We start from the raw sequence: 16,706 nt of genomic DNA, 5'->3' as shown, positions 1-16,706 counted from the left end.
ACGTAAAATTCTGGCAAATTAGGCGGCCCAAGCTGTTGCATACACTGGGGCAAAAAAAGTATTTAGTCAGCCACCAATTGTGCAAGTTTTCCTACTTAAAAAGATGAGAGAGGCCTGTAATTGTTATCATAGGTACACTTCAACTATGACAGACAAAATGAGGAGAAAAAAATCCAGAAAATGACATTGTAGGATTTTTAATGAATTTACAGTGCCTTGCGAAAGTATTCTTCCCCCTTGAACTTTGCGACCTTTTGCCACATTTCAGGCTACAAACATAAAGATATAAAACTGTATTTTTTTGTGAAGAATCAACAACAAGTGGGACACAATCATGAAGTGGAACGACATTTATTGGATATTTCAAACTTTTTTAACAAATCAAAAACTGAAAAATTGGGCGTGCAAAATTATTCAGCCCCTTTACTTTCAGTGCAGCAAACTCTCTCCAGAAGTTCAGTGAGGATCTCTGAATGATCCAATGTTGACCTAAATGACTAATGATGATAAATACAATCCACCTGTGTGTAATCAAGTCTCCGTATAAATGCACCTGCACTGTGATAGTCTCAGAGGTCCGTTAAAAGCGCAGAGAGCATCATGAAGAACAAGGAACACACCAGGCAGGTCCGAGATACTGTTGTGATACTGTTGTTTAAAGCCGGATTTGGATACAAAAAGATTTCCCAAGCTTTAAACATCCCAAGGAGCACTGTGCAAGCGATAATATTGAAATGGAAGGAGTATCAGACCACTGCAAATCTACCAAGACCTGGCCGTCCCTCTAAACTTTCAGCTCATACAAGGAGAAGACTGATCAGAGATGCAGCCAAGAGGCCCATGATCACTCTGGATGAACTGCAGAGATCTACAGCTGAGGTGGGAGACTCTGTCCATAGGACAACAATCAGTCGTATATTGCACAAATCTGGCCTTTATGGAAGAGTGGCAAGAAGAAAGCCATATCTTAAAGATATCCATAAAAAGTGTTGTTTAAAGTTTGCCACAAGCCACCTGGGAGACACACCAAACATGTGGAAGAAGGTGCTCTGGTCAGATGAAACCAAAATTGAACTTTTTGGCAACAATGCAAAACGTTATGTTTGGCGTAAAAGCAACACAGCTCATCACCCTGAACACACCATACCCACTGTCAAACATGGTGGTGGCAGCATCATGGTTTGGGCCTGCTTTTCTTCAGCAGGGACAGGGAAGATGGTTAAAATTGATGGGCAGATGGATGGAGCCAAATACAGGACCATTCTGGAAGAAAACCTGATGGAGTCTGCAAAAGACCTGAGACTGGGATGGAGATTTGTCTTCCAACAAGACAATGATCCAAAACATAAAGCAAAAACTACAATGGAATGGTTCAAAAATAAACATATCCAGGTGTTAGAATGGCCAAGTCAAAGTCCAGACCTGAATCCAATTGAGAATCTGTGGAAAGAACTGAAAACTGCTGTTCACACATGCTCTCCATCCAACCTCACTGAGCTCAAGCTGTTTTGCAAGGAGGAATGGGGAAAAATGTCAGTCTCTCAATGTGCAAAACTGATAGAGACATACCCCAAGCGACTTACAGCTGTAATCGCAGCAAAAGGTGGCGCTACAAAGTATTAACTTAAGGGGGCTGAATAATTTTGCACGCCCAATTTTTCAGTTTTTGATTTGTTAAAAAAGTTTGAAATATCCAATAAATGTCGTTCCACTTCATGATTGTGTCCCACTTGTTGTTGATTCTTCACAAAAAAATACAGTTTTATATCTTTATGTTTGAAGCCTGAAATGTGGCAAAAGGTCGCAAAGTTCAAGGGGGCCGAATACTTTCGCAAGGCACTGTATTTGCAAATTACATTTTAAATATACTGAACAAAAATATAAACGCAACATGTAAAGTGTTGGTCCCATGTTTCATGAGCTGAAATAAAACAGAAATTTCCCATATGCACAAAAAGCTTATTTCTCTCAAGTTTCGGGCACAACTTTGATTACATCCCTGTTAGTGAGCATTTCTCCTTTGACAAGGCAATCCATCCACCTGATTGGTGTGGCATATCAAGAAGTTGTTTTAACAGCATGATCTTTACACAGGTGCACCTTCCACAGGTGCTGGGGACAATAAATGGCCACTCTAAAATGTGCAGTTTAGTCACACAACGCAATGCCACAGATGTCTCAAGTTGAGGGAGCGTGCATTTGGCATGCTAACTGCAGGAATATCCACCTGAGCAGTTGTCAGAGAACTGAATGTACATTTCTCTACAATAAGCTGCCTCCAATGCAATTTTAGAGAACTTGGCAGTAAATCCAACTGCCCTCGCAACTGCAAACCACGTGTATGGCGTCGTGTGGGCGAGCGATTTGCTGATGTCAACATTGTGAACATTGCCCCATGGTGGCGGTATGGGAGGGCATAAGCTACGGGCAACGAACACAATTGCATTTTATCGATGGCAATTTGATTGCACAGAGATAGCGTGACGCGATCCTGAGGCCCATTGTCGTGCCATTCATCCGCCACGATCACCTCATCTTTCAGCATGATAATGTACAGCCAGATGTCGCAAGGATCTGTGCCAGTCCCCGCCAATATCCAGCAACTTCACACAGCCATTAAAGATCAGTGGGACAACAGTCCACAGGCCACAATCAACAGCCTAATAAACTCTATGCAAAAGAGATGTGTCGCACTGCATGAGGCAAATGGTGGTCACACCAGATACCGACTGATTTTCTGATCCACGCCCCTGCTTAAAAATGTAAAATAAACAGTATCTGTGACAAACAGCAGCATATCTGTATTCCCAGTCATGTGAAATCCATAGATTAGGGCCTAATGAATTTATTTAAATTGACTGATTTCCTTATTCGCTGTAACTCAGTAAAGTACTTGAAATTGTTGCATGTTGCGTTTTTTGTTGCATGTTGCGTCTACTGGCACAAACAGCCAGTCACATGTGTTTGTTTACAAAGAAGCACAATGAGCAAAACGGAAGCTTCGTGAGGTGAGTCACTCCTGCAGTGCAACTTAAGTGAGGTGATCAAGTTACACTTGTATGACATTCACTACTGTTTGCCAGCAATATCTCTTATAACTATTAAATTCACTAAGATTGGGTTTTGCTAACTTGTTCGCGTTGGTAAGAGCAGCAGAGATAATCCCCTCCTGGATTAAGATCCCTGCTGTGCTGTCTATAGTGAACAAAATTATAAAACGCAACATGCAACGATTTCAAAGATTTTACTGAGTTACAGTTCATATATTGAAATCAGTCAATTTAAATAAACTCATTAGGCTGTCATCTATGGATTTCACATGACTGGGCAGGGGTGCAGCCATGGGTGCACCCACTGGGGAGCCAGGCCCTGCCAATCAGAATGATTTTTTCCCCACAGAATAGCTTTTTTACAGACAGAAATACTCCGCCACAAAATACTGCCCCTTTTGTACACTGTCGGTAATACCTTATATTACGGGACGGCACAGGCATGGTATGAAGATATGGAAATCTGGATACCACCCAACCCTAATTTGCACACATTACACAAGATTAAGTTAGGTCCAACAATGGATCATGCATTTCAAAATGAGAAGGTGCTACAAATCAGAGCAACAATCACAACATTCATGACAACATTGTATATAATTCCAGTGCATCTAGCACAATGCTGTAGCTGTGTTTGATTTGCTCGTATTTGATGCATGGCCTTCCATAGATAAATAAATATTTGCCTAAGCATACAACAGAGCACTTTGGTAACTTCCCAACTAAATTGTTCAGAATATGCCTAAGAAACCCTCTTTCTCACACACACACAAATTAAGGATCAGGAAAATAAAATTCTCACAAAGTTTCCCCTACCAAAATTACACAGTTGCTTCATTGGCACGGTAATTGTAGGACTCCAAACCACACATCTCAATGGTGGCTGGGTGTTGAAACACAAACAATACACACATAATAATACCAACAAAAAGAGGTTTAAGGACAAAAGTTCCTTGAGAATTCCTTGAAGGTATAAACATTGGGACTATTTATTTAACTGCAGCCACACACACCATTGGCTTCCGCTGTAGTTTTCCAGCCCAATGCTACTGAAGCAGGCCTGTGCTTTGACATGCCGTTTACATTTCCCTCACAATAGATGTGGTGCCTTTACGTCAACCAAGAGAATCATCTCCTGAACAGTACTAAACAGCAGCAAAATAACTAAAGTGCCTTGCAAAAGTATTCACCCCCCTTGGCGTGTTTCCTATTTTGTTGCATTACAACCTGTAATTTAAATTGATTTTTATTTGGATTTCATGTAATAGACATACACAAAAATAGTCCATATTAGTGAAGTGAAAAAAATAACTTGTTTTAAAAAAATTCTAAAAAATAAAAAAATGAAAAGTGGTGCATGCATATGTATTCACTCCCTTTGCTATGAAGCCCCTAAATAAGATCTGGTGCAACCAATTACCTTCAGAAGTCACATAATTAGATAAATAAAGTCCACCTGTGTGCAATCTAAGAGTCACATGATCTCCGTATATATACCTGTTCTGAAAGGCCCCAGAGTCTGCAATATCACCAAGTAAGGGGTACCGCACCACCAAGCAAGCGGCACTATGAAGACCAAGGAGCTCTCCAAAAAGGTCAGGGACAAAGTTGTGGAGAAGTACAGATCAGGGTTGGGTTAAAAAAATATATCAGAAACTTTGAACATCCCACGGAGCACCATTAAATCCATTATTAAAAAATGGAAAGAATATTTCACCACAACAAACCTGCCAAGAAAGGACTGCCCACCAAAACTCACAGACCAGGGAAGGAGGGCATTAATCAGAGAGGCAACAAAGAGACCAAAGATAACCCTGAAGAGGCTGCAAAGCTCCAGAGCGGAGATTGGAGTATCTTGTCCATAGGACCACTTTAAGCCGTACACTCCACAGAGCTGGGCTTTACGGAAGAGTGTCCAGAAAAAAATAATCAAACATGATTGGCATTCGCCAAAAGGCATGTAGGAGACTCCCCAAACATATGGAAGAAGGTACTCTGGTAAGATGAAACTAAAATGTAGCTTTTTGGCCATCAAGGAAAAAGCTATGTCTGGTGCAAACCCAACACCTCGCGTCACCCCAAGAACACCATCCCCAAAGTGATGCATGATGGTGGCAGCATCATGCTGTGGGTTTTTTTTTCCATAGGCAGGGACTGGGAAACTGGTCAGAATTGAGGGAATGATGGATGGCGCTAAATACAGGGAAATTCTTGAGGGAAACCTGTTTCAGTCTTCCAGAGATTTGAGACTGGTTCACCTTCCAGCAGGACAATGGCCCTAAGCATACTGCAAAAGCAACACTCGAGTGGTTTAAGGGGAAACGTTTAAATGTCTTGGAATGGCCTAGTCAAAGCCCAGACCTCAATCCAATTGAGTATATGTGGTATGACTTAAAGATTGCTGTACACAAGCAGAACCCATCCAACTTGAAGGAGCTGGAGCAGTTTTGCCTTGAAGAATGGTATAAAACCCCAGTGGCTAGATGTGCCAAGCTTATAGAGACATACCCCAAGAGACTTGCAGCTGTAATTGCTGCAAAAGGTGGCTCTACAAAGTATTGACCTTGGGGGGGTGAATAGTTATATACGCTCAAGTTTTCAGTTTGTCTTATTTCTTGTTTGTTTCACAACAAAAAAATATTTTGCATCTTCAAAGTGGCAGGCATGTTGTGTAAATCAAATGATACAACCCCCCCAAAAAAATATATATTTTAATTCCAGGTTGTAAGGTAACAAAATAGGAAAAATGCCAAGGGGGTGAATACTTTCACAAGCCACTATACATACACTACCATTCAAAAGTTTGGGGTCACTTAGAAATGTCCTTATTTTTGAAAGAAAAGCATATTCTGTCCATTAAAATAACATCATATTGATCAGAAATACAGTGTAGATATTGCTAATGTTGTAAATGACTATTGTAGCTGGAAACAGCTGATTCTTTAGACTAGTTGAGTATCTGGAGCATCAGCATTTGTGCGTTCGATTACAGGCTCAAAATGGCCAGAAACAAAGAACTTTCTTCTGAAAGTCGTCAGTCTATTCTTGTTCTAAGAAAGGATGGCTATTCCATGCAAGAAATTGCTAAGAAACTGAAGATCTCAACGCTGTATACTACTCCCTTCACAGAACAGAACAAACTGGCCCTAACCAGAATAGAAAGAGGAGTGGGAAGCCCCAGTGCACAACTGAGCAAGAGGACAAGTACATTAGAGTGTCTAGTTTGAGAAACAGACGCCTCACAAGTCCGCAACAGGCAGCTTCATTAAATAGTACCCGCAAAACACCAGTCTCAACATCAACAGGGGCGGCAGGGTAGCCTAGTGGTTAGAGCGTTGGACGAGTAAACGAAAGGTTGCAAGTTTGAATCCCTGAGCTGGCAAGGTAGAAATCTGTCGTTCTGCCTCTGAACAGGCAGTTAACCCACTGTTTCTAGGCCGTCATTGACAATAAGAATTTGTTCTTAACTGACATGCCTAGTAAAATAAAATAAAAATAAAAAAAACAGTGGAAAGGTGACTCTGGGATGCTGGCCTTCTAGGAAGAGTTGCAAATAAAAAGCCATATCTCAGACTGGCCAATAAAAGATTAATATGACAGAGGAACTCTGCCTAGAAGGCCAGCATCCCGGAGTCGCCTCTTCACTGTTGACATTAAGATGGGTGTTTTGCGGGTATTATTTAATGAAGCTGCCAGAGCATAAATTCCATGGGATATGTAGGTCTCCAGTTTTATATGAGTAAGCCTGGGGAGTTAAGACACTGGCACCTGCTTTGCCTGAAGAAAACATCAGACCCACACAGTACTTTGTACACTCCCCTATGTATTTATTTGGACAGTGACGCTAAAACTTTGAATTTGGTTCTATACTCCAGCATTGGATTTAAGATCAAATACTTTATGAGGAGGCAGTACAGTGCCTCCTTTTGTATAAGGGTTTTTCATGTCTCTTTTACAGTTTAGAAATTCATGCACTTGATCTAGTCCCTTGTTGTGCCCAATATAAATGAATGGTAAATAATGTACTGTGTCATTTTAGAGTTCATTTTACTTTAAATAAGAATAGAATATGTTTCTGAAAACTTCATTAATGTGGATGCTACCATGATTAGTGAGAATGATAGAGGCATAAATATCATACACCCTCCCTGCTGTGGCAGACACATCCAGACCATTGTAATGCAACAGCACAATCTGTATATTAATGTATTGTGCAAGTGAAGATTGGAATAAGTTTACACTACAGGAGTTGTTGCAAAAGTGACTCAGGGTGAGGAAGCAAACCTGGCTGGTACATGCGCCCGTGGGGACAAGTCAAAGACAGGAGGGTGTGGCAGTGAACCAGACACCTTTGTTTAAAGAGTGAGTATAGCTTAGTTTAAACAAGAGCAAATTCACATTTACCTCCACGTCTGGACACTGGGATTTAAAGTGGCAGAGCAGTGTTCAAGGTTCTAGTGAACATTTAGTCCACCTTCAGAGATCAGTGTAGGACATAGATCCCCCTCAAACCCAATGTCCTCTTAGGGTAGTATAATGTGGGCAATTCCATGGAATTACAGGGAATTACACTTTTACTCAGATTTTTTCACTTGAAAATGTATGCCACACTAAAACCATTGATTTCAAAGTTTAACAAACCAAACTCTATGCATAAGGACTACTTTTAATTATTGTTTTACATTTTTTAATTAATTTAGTGGAAGAACTGTGCAGATGCAAACTTTGGTGACAGAATTACTGTAAAATCTCCCTCAGTGTTTTATGCGTCCACATTCTCCAAAAATTCTTAAAATATCTGCTCAGAATTCAAATAAAAAAGATAGGTTTTCAGCTATGACATGGTATCTTGAGTTTACAAATATATATATTTTGGTTATGAGAAGGCACCTACCTTAAGTTTAGTGGATTTACACACGGAATTACTGTAATGGAATTACATCATGGGTCCTGATCTCTACGACACAGAAATGCATAATTATTCACCTCATGTTTCACAACTTTGGACATCACAGCACAGCACAGCTCAGTAGTTCAGTACAGTAGATATACTGTACTAGTGTATTGGACTACTGTGCTCAACTCACTGTACAGTACTGATTCTACTCGATGTACTGTACTTGTGCTATGCAAACTTATGAAACATGTCTATGATAGGTCCAGTCCGGTCTGTCTGTGGACATTAACATCAAGGCCAGGGTGAACTGACCAAATTTTTACACATTTTCAACATCAATGGAGGTCTGGTGTTAGTTGGTGCTCAGTGGGTGAGGATGGTAATTATAGTAAATGGAAAGAGGGGGCTCATGGGTAGGTGTCAGTAAGAGCTGATGTGAGGTGATATTAACTGGAGAGAGAGAGGGAGGAGTTGTCAAGACTTAGGCTGTTTTAACACTCTTGGTTTGACCACCAGACAACAGAAAGACAAAGAAAATAGTTGTGAGCTGAACATAACAGTATGCCATGGAAGGGAGGACAGGAGCAAGTGACCCAACTGTGTTTGTGACCATTGTAGCTAACTCAGTTGCAGTAATTCCGTTACACTTTTGGGGTAATTCTGTTACCAATTTGGTAACGGATTCACACGTTTTTTTACTTCTGTGAACTTGTCAAAGCATTAGGTTATGCCATATTCCTTAGATGGAAATGTTTGAAAAATGTATCTATGCCTTCATTTCCTAAAAATATAGACTCAGCTTTAATTTGACACCCAATATGATATGCTGCTATGAGCTTCACATGTTGGTGCTCATGGGCCGCTTTTGATGGAACTGCCCATGTACGGTTTTGAATAGAGTGAACATTATGTGAAATAATGACGCGTGCTGCTGTAATAACTGATTAAGTGTCAACATTTTACTCATGTGAAAGGTGGCTTTACGGTACTGATTGATCAGAGGTCAACCGATTAATCGGAATGGCCGATTAATTAGGGCCGATTTCAAGTTTTCATAACAATCGGAAATCGGTATTTTTGGGCACTGATTTTGCCGATAAAAAAACTACCTTTATTTAACTAGGCAAGTCAGTTAAGAACACATTCTTATTTTCAATGACAGCCTAGGAACAGTGAGTTAACTGCCTGTTCAGGGGCAGAACAACAGATTTGTACCTTGTCAGCTCGGGGGTTTGAACTTGCAACCTTCCGGTTACTAGCCCAACGCTCTAACCACTTGTCTGCTCGGGGGAGGCAATCTTACAGCCTTACAGTTAACTAGTCCAATGCTAGTCCTAACCACCTGATTACAACATTGCACTCCATGAGGAGACTGCCTGTTATGCGAATGCAGTAGAAGCCAAGGTAAGTTGCTAGCTAGCATTAAACTTATCAAAAACTAATCAGTCAATCAATCACTAGTAAACTACACATGGTTGATGATATTACTAGTTTATCTAGCGTGTCCCGCATTGCATATAATCGATGGAACGCTGGGGGATGATTTAACAAAAGCGTATTTGCAAAAAAAGCACAATCGTTGGATGACTATACCAAACCATAAACACCAATGCCTTTCTTAAAATCAATACACAGAAGTATATATTTTTAAACCTGCTTATTTAGCTAAATGAAATCCAGGTGAGCAAGCAATATTAACCAGGTGAAATTGTGTCACTTCTCTTGCGTTCATTGCACGCAGAGTCAGGGTATATGCAACAGTTTGGGCAGCCTGGCTCATTGCGAACTAATTTGACAGAATTTTACGTAATTATGACTTAACATTGAAGGTTGTGCAATGTAACAAGAATATTTAGACTTAGGGATGCCACCCGTTAGATAAAATACCGAACGTTTCCGTATTTCACTAAAATAATTAACGTTATGTTTTCGAAATGACAGTTTCCGGATTCGACCATATTATTGACCAAAGGCTCGTATTTCTGTGTGTTATGTTATAATTAAGTCTATGATTTGATAGAGCAGTCTGACTGAGCGATGGTAGGCAGCAGCAGGCTCGTAAGCATTCATTCAAACAGCACTTTCGTGTGTTTTGCCAGCAGCTCTTCGCAAGCACAGCGCTGTTTATGACTTCATGCCTATCAGCCCAATGGCAGGTGTAACCGATGTGAAATGGCTAGCTAGTTAGCGGGGTGCGCGCTAATAGCGTTTCAAACATCACTCGCTCTGAGACTTGGAGTAGTTATTCCCCTTGCTCTGCACGGGACACAGCTTTTGTGGAGCGATGGGTAACGCTGCTTCGAGTGTGGCTGTTGTCGATGTGTTCCTGATTCGAGCCCAGGTAGGGGCGATGAGAGGGATGGAAGCTATACTGTTACACTGGCAATACTATAGTGCCTATAAGAACATCCAATAGTCAAAGGTATATGAAATGCAAATGGTATAGAGAGAAATAGTCCTATAAATACTATATTAACTACAACCTAAAACCTCTTACCTTGGAATATTGAAGTCTCATGTTAAAAGGAACCACCAACTTTCATATGTTCTCATGTTCTGAGCAAGGAACTTAAACATTAGCTTTTTTACATGGCACATATTGCAATTTTACTTCTCCAACACTTTGTTTTTGCATTATTTAAACCAAATTGAACATTTCATTATTTATTTGAGGCTAAATTGATTTTAATTTATGTATTATATTAAGTTAAAATAAGTGTTCATTCAGTATTAATAAGCAGTAATAATTAGCAGTAATATTCAGTATTAATTAGCAGTAATAATAATTGTCATTATTATAAATGTAAAAAAAAATAAAAAATTAACCGGTATCAGCTTTTTTTTAGTCCTCCAATAATCGGTATCGGCGTTGAAAAATCATAATCGGTCGACCTCTAGTACTGATATTTCATAAATCAGGGTATGCCTCTATTCTGTGGGCATTATCAAATAAAGAAGAGCATAACCACTCAAGTGAAGGGCATTCTACAGTGAGGCAGGTGATTAGAACACATGCACGTTCTGAACCAGAGGAGCGGTGTACAGTTGAAGTCGGAAGTTTACATACACCTTAGCCAAATACATTTAAACTCAGTTTTTCACAATTCCTGACATTTAAAAAGTCTCTGTCTTAGGTCAGCTAGGATCACCACTTTATTTTAAGAATGTGAAATGTCCGAATAATAGTTGAGAGAATGATTTATTTCAGCTTTAATCTCTTTCATCACATTCCCAATGAGTCAGAAGTTGACATATACTCAATTAGTATTTGGTAACATTGCCTTTAAATTGTTTAACTTGGGTTAAACGTTTCAGTTAGCCTTCCACAAGATTCCCACAATAAGTTGGGCCCATTCCTCCTGACAGATCTGGTGTAACGGAGTCAGGTTTGTAGGCCTCCTTGCTTGCACACGCTTTTTCAGTTCTGCCCACAAATTTTCTATAGGATTGACGTCAGGGCTTTGTGATGGCCACTCCAATACCTTGACTTTGTTGTCCTTAAGCCATTTTGCCACAACTTTGGAAGTATGCTTGGGGTCATTGTCCATTTGGAAGACCCATTTGCAACCCAGCTTTAACTTCCTGACTGATGTCTTGAGATGTTGCTTCAATATATTCACATCATTTTCCATCCTCATGAAGCCATCTATTTTGTGAAGTGCACCAGTCCCTCCTACAGCAAAGCACCCCCACAACATGATGCTGCCACCCCATTGCTCCACGGTTTCATCAGACCAGAGGACATTTCTCCAAAAAGTTCCATGTTTGTCCCCATGTGCAGTTGCAAACCGTTTTTTTATGGCGGTTTTGGAGCAGTGGATTCCTCCTTACTGAGCGGCCTTTTAGGTTATGTCGATATAGGACTCGTTTTACTGTGGATATAGATACTTTTGTACCGGTTTCCTCCAGCATCTTCACAAGGTCCTTTGCTGTTGTTCTGGGATTGATTTGCACTTTTCGCACCAAAGTATGTTCATCTCTAGAAGACAAAACGCGTCTCCTTACTGAGCGTTATGATGGCTGCATGGTCCCATGGTGTTTATTCTTGCGTACTATGATGTCAAGCAAAGAGGCACTGAGTTTGAAGGTAGGCCTTGAAATACATCCACAGGTACACCTCCAATTGACTCAAATGATGTCACTTAGCCTATCAGAAGCTTCTAAAGCCATGACATAATTTTCTGGAATTTTCCAAGCCGGTTAAAAGGCACAGTCAACTCTGGACAATTCCTGGTCTTCCCATGGACTTTTGTAAAATTAGTGGAAAAGAGGAAACATTAAAAAACATCCGACAAGACACAAATGGCCTTCTAACGAGACAGTGAGTTTGAACGCTAGTATTTCAAGAATATATAGATATGCATTTTTCTTGAGGCAAAACCTTACCTAAGTTTCTGTTTGCTATAATAAAGGATATGTGGATCAGGATATTGATAGAAATAAATTCAACACAACAATACATGCCAATACTAAATATACATAAAGAATTGGATAAGACCCAACTGAAATGAGGTCAGCCGACAGTGAATCAGGGTCATTGTTGCTGTAAGGGTGAATATGTGGAGCTGTGGACAGATCTGTTCAAGTCTGAGTGCTGTTGGGCCACTGTAGCCATGCAGCAGCTTGTCTAAGAGTAGAGCCTGCATTCCTGAGAGATTGATAATTACTGAGGAACTCCTCTTTCCAAATATCCTTCACCCCCTCTCTCCCTGTTGTTCTCTCCCCCCCCCCCACCCACCCACCTACCTCCCTCTTTCTGCCTGACAGAGAACTTATACAGTAGCCTAGGAACCAGAGTCATAAAAACACAATGGCAAGGGCCATAAGAGAATACCATTGTAAGATAAAGTTTTACAACTAATTATGCACAGGCTAAAGTTACTGGTACCCCTCATTACTTTCTCATATTGTTCACATGTTTCAATAGTGAGAGACTCTTGAGTTTCTCAGACTGGACTGTTGAATCTGCCCATTTCTTGACCTCATATAAGTGTTGCCGTGGGCCTAACCCTGGACCTCTGTATCTATGGGGATGAAGACCCTGGTCTGAGGGAACAGAACCAGGGGAGGTGAAGTCTTTTGACAGTAGTGACTTAGTGACTGCTGGGATAAACACAGCTGTGGCTTAAAAAACATCCTCTCCTGCCACTGGCATCTCTGAAGTCTCTGTTCTCTCCAGTCAAAACAAGCCCTCTGTGCCCCAACCACAATAACACACACTCACTCACTCAGTCACAGACTGCCATACACTAAGCACTATGTAGGGTGAGAGGACTGGGAAATCTTATAGTAAGGACTAGATGGTATAGGGTTATCAGACATGCAGACAGAGCAGAGCAGACTAATCCAGCAGTGGACAAATGCGCTGTGGTCTCTATGTAAACTGTTTTGGAATTTCAGAGTGCCTAAATAGGCTACTAAAAGAAGGCCTGTCCCGTTTGGCTACTACTACTGAAACGCAGTCCGCCGACCTAGGAATGTTGGCCTGAGAACATGAGACACACGCTCACACACACATTAGCGTGGCTAACGTTTTGACTGATTGGATTTCCCATTAGTGCTGATCAATGGTTCAATGATTACAGATGAGTAAGTAAACCAATCCCACTGATTAAACATAGGGTCTACCACCCTGTCTACACAAAGGAGGCTTCTCACTACACTACAGACCTGAGTCACTGCTGATTTCACCACACTCACGGGACTGTCGCCCATTCCAGACTGAGGCTAGAATGTCTACAGCCCATCATAATACTGAGACGTTATCTGTCCACACTGCTGTGAACTAAGTTCTACTGACTAGCCCTCCTCCCCACTGGTCACTGTGGTCATTTTCCCCTGAGTTCTCCCAAACACTAACCACTGTCTAGACTGAGCTATCCTTCCTCTCTTAAGATCCTCTTGATCTGTCATGCCCTCATCCCTCTATTCCTAGGACCCTGAGTTTTTCTAGGTCAAGTCCCATGCTGGAAGAAAGGTCAGGGCCCTAGTTGTGCAGAGGAATCTCCCCCTGGATCTGTGGTTACATAAGGCACCTGTTATCTCCATGGGTACAAGCACTGGCTTGGCAGGCAGCCGAGTGAGAAGGAAGAAACACCAGTGCAGGACACACCCTTCCTAAACAAAAGTATATTGTCTCCACTCCAGAAGTCATGGTGAAGTCATCAGGGGCAGAGGTTAGAGAGGGGTGTCCTGAAATGATCAGGACAATTTTGTCAAAATAAACTATAGGCCAATGTTTATTAGCAGACTGCACTGGTAATTACTGGTAATTATCAGGTTTTAGTTGTCCACGATCAAATTAACGAGACAAAACAAGCAACTGACATATCATGTGACAACGTCTAAAACGACTGAAATCTGGCCAATTTGTCTCCAAAGGGACTTTATCCATAGAAAGATGTGAATACATTGGAGTACTGTTTCATTTCACAATTGATCTGCAGTCAAAACAACTTTGTTTGCAGCTTTCAGTTCTAAGTCCATGGCCAGGCAATGTACAGTATGTCTACAAACAGAAGAAGCCCCCTCTCGAGAACTGAGACTGTCAGGTTATCTCCAGTCAGGTTAATAAATAATCTTCACTCAAGATAAAGGAAATAGGAAATACATGTATCAGACTGCCATGAGGCCATTGACTGGGAGAGATAGTGTTATGGTAAGGTAGGTTGGCGCTATGTCAGTGTCCATGAGTCCTGCTCAGATAAAGAAAACTAAATGTCTTTCATTGTAAATATCTCTTTCGTAAAACATGTTTAAGATTATATGTATTTTTACCTGTCTGTTTGAAAGTTCCAATGCAATTCAACATTGGGTCTCCAGGCTATCCACCACCCTGACCCTGCATGCCAAGTTGGCTGTACCTGTACCACCGATTGCCAATCATGTAGCCTATGTCAAATTAGGCCTACCTCACATAGTTCTAAAAGCATGATCTTGATTTTCCTGGAAACCCTATGTTGAATTGCATTGCATTCTACAAAGGGGAGAAATAAGCATTTGAATCAGGAACGTTCCCTCTCAAGACCTCTACAAGCCAGAAAGTGTAATAAAATGATATTTTAATGTACTTTACCGTTTGGTCCTTTTGGCGGTAGGAATGTGAGACAATATATCCACAGGAAAGTATAATTACATCAACTTTTCGAAGCGCTTGTAGTGCATTCCGATTTCTATCAACTGAAGCATGCCCACAACATAAAAATACATGCAGGATTTGCTGAGCTCGTGCACGTGTTTCCATGGTTCAGCACATGCTTCAGGTGATAGAAATATGACTGCACTACCAGCCCTTTGAAAAGTTTATGTAATTATACTTCCCTGTTGATATAGCCGATTGTGCGACATTCCTACCATCAAAAGGACTAACCACAAGGCCAAACTGTAAAGTATGTTAAAATAGAATTGTATTCAACATTCTGGCTTTTGTAGAGGTCGTGAGAGGAAACTTTCCTGATTCAAACGATCATTTCTGCCCGATGTAGAATTCAATGCAATTCAACGTTGGTTGTCCAGGCAAGATATTGATACGTCATTGAGATCTTATTTTCCTCATTGTTTAGTAGGAAAGTTCAACTTTAGGATGAAAGTTATGAAATATATGACACTTATCATTATTGCCACGTTCATATGCTGGTCGGAACTAAGAAATATCCGACTTGCTGATTTGTTGAACGCGGCACGCGTATAACTAGGCTACAACCATTAGAACATTTCAGAGTTTCCTAGTTCCAACAAGTATTTGACCGCGGCATATGTCAGAGCTCATAAAAAAGTTATGACTTTATGATGACACGTGAGTTCACGTTCCCCTCATCACACAACTGCCAAATTCAGCATGCTACACTACACATAACACACTGACTATAAAGTATTAGAAACTTGCCATACAGAAAGCCTGCAGACGACGGCAAAAAATAATTAATTCGGAATATGTTTACCTTTGGATTAAATACTTTTAAATCCCGATTTGATAGGTCAAATTCTGCCTCATCTGCTTTACATTTGAAGCGCTTCCACTGCGTTCCTCTCCAAAGTGGTTCACAGTCCGAACTGAAACACCAGGTAAAGCATTTCCGCTAAATGTGCCACAGGAGGAGACTACAGTGGTATTTTCTGCTGACCGAAACACTCCATGAATTGTTTTCCACAAACTGGCTCAATCGGTTTTTCGCACGAACGCTCCAATGGTTTCCCCCAAATTACACAATACGTGCGTCTTGTGCTGTCCTATCTGTGGCTGCAGTGCGCGCACAGGTGAAAAAATGATAGGGATGATCTATGATGTTGATGTCCGCGCGCTGTGACGGCCATCTGGTGGTGGGCAAAATATCCTTCGTAGCTGAACATTACAAATGATTAATGTGCACTTCTTCTTCCTTGATATCATGGCGGTCCGCAAACAAACGTTAAGGGGCATGCCGCCACCTACTGTGCTGGAGTGTGCGAGAAATCATGGTCAGTCTAATTATGTACTACTAAATATATATATATATTATAATAAATTCAACCTGCCATTTCTGCTTTCCACAATACAAGTCGTGTAGATAACCTTACTAATGAAAGCTATGAAGTTAACTTTATTCACAGTCAAAGTATCCTTTGACATAGCACATTCATGAGGTCAAGATTTCTGAACAGGTCTCAAAACCATACCAGGGCTAGCAGCAATACCAGTCCTGACATTAGGTCCACTTAGTACAGGAGCAGCCATGGAAGCTCCATCATTATGTAAAGTCCATGGAGAATAAGAGCACCTC

General features: G+C 40.9%; 1 protein-coding gene across 4 annotated transcripts in view; it reads right to left on the bottom strand.

Moving 5' to 3' along the window:
* Positions 1–16,230, bottom strand: part of LOC135508285 (NHS-like protein 3) — a 51,076-nt gene extending 34,846 nt beyond the window's left edge. The window contains exons 1-2 of one of the 4 annotated variants that reach the window (XM_064928367.1): positions 15,888–16,229; positions 13,983–14,139 (exon numbers count right to left, since the gene is read on the bottom strand). The gene's annotated coding sequence lies outside the window, so the exon portion shown is untranslated. Of the gene's footprint in view, positions 1–13,982; positions 14,140–15,022; positions 15,117–15,887 lie in introns of those variants that run through there. The other 3 variants (XM_064928369.1, XM_064928366.1, XM_064928368.1) reach the window with 3 other exon arrangements.
* Positions 16,231–16,706: the final 476 nt, after the last annotated feature.

Source organism: Oncorhynchus masou, chromosome 21, assembly GCF_036934945.1.
Source record: "Oncorhynchus masou masou isolate Uvic2021 chromosome 21, UVic_Omas_1.1, whole genome shotgun sequence".
Classification (NCBI taxonomy): Eukaryota; Metazoa; Chordata; class Actinopteri; order Salmoniformes; family Salmonidae; genus Oncorhynchus; species Oncorhynchus masou.
Note: the sequence above shows the minus strand (reverse complement) of the source record. Positions and strands in the feature narration are given on the sequence as shown.